Here is a 6,120-nt window from a genome sequence, read left to right as displayed (position 1 = left end):
CTCCTGGCGCCCCGGAACTCTCGGAGCTCAGCGCAGGCCGGGGGCCGCCTCTGAAGGTCCCTAAGCGCGGGCGGGGGGGCCCTCTGCCTGCAGGGAACGGTGGCAGTGGCTGAGGAAGGCAGCCTCCCGCAGCCGTGGAGGGGCGACAGCGAGGAGGGGGCACGTCCCGCGCGCAGCCCGCCGGGACTGGATCTCCGGCATCCCATATGGCCCCCCGCCCCCGAGCACCACCGGGGGTGCCCCCCACCCCCGCAAAAAAAAAAGAAGGGTGCTTTTAAATGGGAGCTATGATCATCTAAACACCATCTGAAAGTTTGCATGAAGTCAGCTCAGCCTGTAATCAAGCTGAGTTGACAAATGGTTTGCTAGGACCCAAGCTGGAAGGTGCCTAGGGCTGGGGGGTCAGGAAAGTTCAAATCCTAACTTTGTTCTCTATTAGATGCCTAGCCTGGGGCGCGGGGCGGGGGGGGCGGGAGAGGGGGCAGGTTGGGGGAAGCAGATGGCTCTTCCTGTCGAAGCTCAGTGTCCCGGTTAAAGTATGAAACTAATAAAAGTACTCCTCACCTGAGTTTTTGTTTTTGTTGTTGTTTATTTCAAGACTTAAGCTGGAGAGACAGCAGGCCAAGTACAGTACTTGCCTTGCATCCGGCTCACCTGGGTTCTGCATACAGCAACCCGACCCTCCCAGGAGTGATCCCTGAGCTGTACAGCGCCAGGGGTAAGCCCTGAGCACCACCGGATGTGGCCCCCAAACCAAAACAAAACAAAACAAAAAAGCTTTTCAGGGGCCAGAGCAAAAGTCCAGTGGGCAGGGTGCTTGCTTTGCACATGCCAGCTCGGGTGAGATCCCTGGGACCCCATATGGTCCCCAGCCACGAGAAAACCCTGAGCACCCCCAGGTGTGACACCCCCCCAAAACAAGCAAACAGCTATGCCCTCGAGGTTTCGTTTGGTGGTGTCCTGGTGTGTGCTGGGGGCCTCTCTAGTGGAAGAAGCTAGAGACTGTCCCTGCAGGCCACCCCCCGCCACCTACCTTTCCGGGAGCATGTTCAGGGACACATCCTCCTCCTCGGTGCCTGCCCCAGGGTCCTTAGGTGTCTCTGTGGGGTCCTCTTCTGTGGTTGGAGGGTTGGTTCCCACAGCGGGGATGGGGGCACTGGTCCCTGCCACCACCTCCTTGGCTGCCTCCGGCCTGGGAGTGTCAGTCTGATGTGGGGGCACCGGGTGGGGTTCAGGGTTCCGCTGCCGAGCCTTCCTGATGCCGGGGCGTGGCATGGTGCCCATGTGGCTGTACATGTCACTGGAGCGGGCATAGGGTGGGGGGCTCGTGGGGATCGTCACCATGTCGTCTTGTGTAGTCTCGAAGGTGTCGGGCTGCAGATAAGATTGGATACTGATGGTGGGTGCCGACCGCCTCAGAGTGAAGGATCGAGGGAGATTGGAGAGACTCCCGAAGCCCTTGAACTTGAAGAACTCTGGCAGGAAAGGGAGGGCAAAGGGTTCACGTCAGTGCCAACATGATGCTGACATGTGTAGTTTCACTCACTGGGGCCCTCAAGCAGGTCAGAGGTTTCCCTGACCCCCCTCTGTAATTGGTACATATAAAATGTGGCCGCGCTGGAGTCACTGTCATCCTAAATTTGAATCCCCGTTTTTCACAGCCCCGCTGTGTGACCTGAGGCAAGTTGCTTGGCCTCTCTGGGCTTCATTCTTTGCCCTAAGAAACAGAGATGAGGAAGCCGAGTTGACAGTACAGTGGGCAGGGTGTTGGCCTTGCACCCGGCCCCTGGGTTTGATTCCTAGTACCCAGTATGGTTTCTTGAGCCCCACCAGGAGTGATCCCTGAGCACAGAGCCAGGAGAAAGCCCTGAGCACTGCAGGGTGTGGCTCAAAACCCAAAAAGAAAAGCAGAGAGAAAATGAAAGAAACAGAGATGACAGGAGTGGGAGGACAGGCTTCCTGCCACAGAGACACGAGTCAGAAGTGAAGGAGAGGGGGCTGGAGAGATGGTACAGTGGGCAGCGCACTACCCTGCATGCAGACAACCCAAGTTCAAGTCTCAGCATCCCGTCTGGTCCCCCGAGCCCCTCCAGGAATAATTTCTGAGAACAGAGCCAGGAGTAACCTCTGAGCATCACTGGGTGGTTGGGGGGGATGGGGAAGCTGGTCTAGAGCGACAGTACGACAGTACAGCACACAGGTGCTCGCCTCGCTCACGGCCAACCCGGGTTCACTCCCGGGACCCCGTACGGTCTCCCGAGCCTTCGGGAGGGACCCCTGGGTGCTGAGCCCGGAGTAAGCCCCAGGCACCTCCAGGTGTGGCCAAAATATCAAAAAAGTTTAAAAAGAAAAGAAGTGGGGCTGGAGCAATAGCACAGCGGGTAGGGCGTTTGCCTTGCACACGGCCGACCCGGGTTTGATTCCCAGCATCCCGTATGGTCCCCTGAGCACCGCCAGGAGTAATTCCTGAGTGCAGAGCCAGGAGTAACCCCTGAACATTGCTGGGTGTGACCCAAAAAAAGCAAAAAATAAAAAAAATTTTAAAAATTTAAAAAAAGAAAAGAAGTGATGGAGAGAATGGTGAGGCTGAGGACCCCAGCCCGGGCCTCGCTGAGCTCTGTTTAATCCCCTCACCTCCCAGATAAGGAAACTGAGTCTCAGAGGGGTGGGGTGATCCACAGAGGCCATGCTCCAGGCAGGGGAGCGTGTGCGTACTGGGGCAGGGCAGAGGTCTGCAGCGTGGCCCCTGGGCCAAGACGGCCCCCCTCTCTGCGGTGCTCTCCTTCCTGTCAGCTGAGCCTGCGGTGGCCCCTGCTTCCGCGGGGGGGGGGGGGGCGCAGAGGTCCCTCCTCTGCCCCTCTCCCCCTCCCCCCACGGGACTGTCCCCTGAGCTTTCTGCCCCCTGCCTCCCCACAGGGAGAAGCTGCTGTTTCCCACGTCTGGGCCCCCCTCGCCTGCCCGGCCCCCCAGACCACACGGAGAGGGTGGCAGGGCCCTGCAGAGTCTGAACAGGCCCCGGGGCGCCGCTGGGGGAGCCAGGGGACTCGCTCCCCGCCCTGCCCACTGCCTGGTTCTCCAGCTCCGTCCTGACACATGGCTCGAGGGGGTGCCCCCGGGGCAGGTGTGACCCCACCTGAGCGAGGTCCAGCGGCTCCCCCTTCCTCAGCCCCCCGCCTGTTGGGGTCTGGGCTGGAGGACCCAGCAATGAGGCAAGGAGGGAAACTGAGGCTTCCCCATCCCAGGCTGGCTGTCTGGAGAAGACCACCATCCCGCCCTGACCCACCCGGATGTCACCCGCAAGGAAGACGCCAGTCCTCAGGACCGGGAGGGAGCAGGCGGGGCCCGAGATGCTGCGAGGGGCATTCATCCCCGTGGGCAGCGAGGCTGGGGGACAGTGCCCCAGGACGCCCATCTGCCCTGGGCCCTGGACTCCCCCCCACCCCCACCCCGCCCCGCCAGCCCCCTTGGGAGCCTGGAGGCAGATGTGCAGAGGGATGCACACACGGATGGATGCGCACCCGGAAGCATCCTGGAGCCAGTGGTCCAGGACCAGCGTGGTGGAGACAGGGTGGTCCGGGGCCCAGAGGAGCCCCCCTCCCCGGCAGGGACAGCAACAGGCAGCAAGAGAAACAGGAAGGAAGGAAGGAAGGAGGCCGCCGTGCCGTGCTGTGAAGCGGCAGCCAGGCAGGGACCCAAAGGCGGCCAGACAGCCAGCCTGACTAGGACAGACAGTGCACGGGCACCGGCACTCACTGAACTTCTTGCTGGCCTTCCTGGGCGCCTCCGCCTCCATCCCCCTGGACCGCCGCTGCCCCCAGCCGGCAGAGAGCGAGGAGGTGTCTTCCTCACCTCCCCTTCCCCTTTCTGGCAGCCTCGAACTCGCTTCCTCTGTGTATTTTTAAACCAGCGAAACTCCCACAGCCCCACCCTCCCATCCTCTCTGCAGAGCGGGGAGCCCAGGGCCTCCCCCGCCCCCGCTGGCCCCTAGCAGGGGGCAGACCACAGGCCTGTGTGGAACCAACCACAGACTCTGGGAATGGAGCCCACTGGGCCGGGGCCACTGGGGACCTGCCAGCAGCTGTTCGGGATCGGGCCAGCAGGCGGGGGAGGGGCTGGAATGAGAGTGGCTTATTCTGTGCAGGGGTGGGGGGAGGGGGTGGTACTGGGGGGGGGTGGAGGGGAGGGGAGGACCAGGGGGCTCTGGGAATCCCAGAGCCAGGGTCCACTCTTAGCAGGCCACTTTGTGATATCAGGCCTGGGGACTCGCCTCCCTGAGCCTCAGTTTCCCCTGTGAGCAGGGGGTAAATTGCAATGCCCACCTCCAGGGCACAGTGCTTGAAAAGCAATGCCCACGTTGATTCGGGCACCATTCTAGACCCGCCTCGTGCGTCCCAAAGTGGGCACTGGTACCCCCCGGTATAATCGCGGTGCACTTTCTGTTTGCTTCAAGGTTGATTTCCAGGGGCACGAAGGGATTCCTTGACTGAAGAGGGGGCCGGTGGGTCAATCCCGTCCATCATACCCATTGTATGGACATGGACAGGGAGGCTGAGGCTGAGGCCAACTGGGTTACAACTCACCTGGCTGGTCCTTTTTGTTTGTTTGCGTTTTGTGTTTGGTCACATCCGAGGATGCTCAGGGGTTACTCCTGGCTGGGCACTCAGGAACCACTCCTGCCAGTGCCCGGGGACCGTACGGGACTCCAGGGATCAACCCATTCGGCGACGTTCAAGGCAAACACCCGCCCTGCCATACTGTCGCTCCAACCCCTGGGCTGGTCCTTGCTTTTGGGGAGGAGGCGGGGTCACACCTGGCGATGCTCAGGAGTTAGTCCTTGTCTGGTTCTTGAACCCACAAACCGGTGTTTTTCACCCCACAACCCGTGTGCAAGTGTGTGTGCATGTGTACTCATGAGCTTATGTATTGATATGTGTGTATATCGTGTGTATATGAGCATGCATTTATGCGTGTATGTATAATTAGTGTGCGTGTGTGTGTATAAATGTGTGCACGCATGTGTGTGCATGTGTGGGTTCCCACATACAAGCAGAACAGAGAGGAGGAAATGAAAGCTCTGTGACAGGCTGTCCCACACCTGCGGAGGCTGGGTGCGAGCCCAGGGTCACCTGCCGCTGCCGCTCAGCTGCCTGTCCCCGCCCGGGATAGCTGGAGTGCCAGGCCTTCTCTCCCAGGTGAGACGGGGCGTAACAGCATGACCGGGGGCTGCAGAGCTAGAAGGGCACTCGCCAACCACGCTTCCTCCCCGGCAACACATTAGCTAGGTCCCCTGTGTCCTACCAGGAGTGAGCCCTGAGCACTGCCAGGCGTGGTCCACAACTATGCGAAACAGTGACAGCGGGGCTAGAGATGACCCCATGGCTGGAGGGCAGGTTCCCATGTGGGAGCCCCAGGTCCCGTACCCGGGACCACACGGCTCCTTGAGCATTGCTGGGGTCTGAGCCTGAGCCGGGGAGCAGCCCGTGAGCCCCTTCAGCTGTGGCCCCTAAACACAGAGCCGAAAGGGTGACCAGAGGGACTGCAGTGATACTCCAGTGGGCAGGGAGCTTGTCTGGCACGTGGCGCATCCAGGGCTGACCCCCGCCAGGAGTGATCGCTGAGCACCACTGGGTTGGGCCAAAACAACAACCTAAAAAAAATAAAAATTGCTCACGAATATCTTCAAGGTCGCTTAGTCTGTCCGACCTAAGTGTTGTCCCTCCTGTCCCCCTTCCAGCAGGTGTGGAAACCGAGGTCCCCGGGAGTTAGGTTACAGGAACGGGCACCCACTGTGGAGAGGGAGGCCCCAGCGCCCATACCTGCAAACGCCCGGACCCGCAGCAGGACGGCGGCGTCTGGTGGACGAAGGCCTGGCTAGCCCAGCTGGGGGCGGGGCCGCAGGGGGTGCACCAGGGACTGCTCAGGGGCTTCTCCCAACCTGGCGCTTGGGGGTTGCGTATTCTTTTTTTTTTTCTTTTTGGGTCACACCTGGCGATGCACAGGGGTTACTCCTGGCTCTGCACTCAGGAATTACTCCTGGCGGTGCTCAGGGGACCATATGGGATGCTGGGAGTCGAACCCGGGTCGGCCGCGTGCAAGGCAAACGCCCTACCCGCTGTGCTA

The sequence above is a fragment of the Sorex araneus genome, chromosome 1, assembly GCF_027595985.1.
Source record: "Sorex araneus isolate mSorAra2 chromosome 1, mSorAra2.pri, whole genome shotgun sequence".
Lineage (NCBI taxonomy): Eukaryota > Metazoa > Chordata > Mammalia > Eulipotyphla > Soricidae > Sorex > Sorex araneus.
This window is presented reverse-complemented; position numbering follows the sequence as displayed.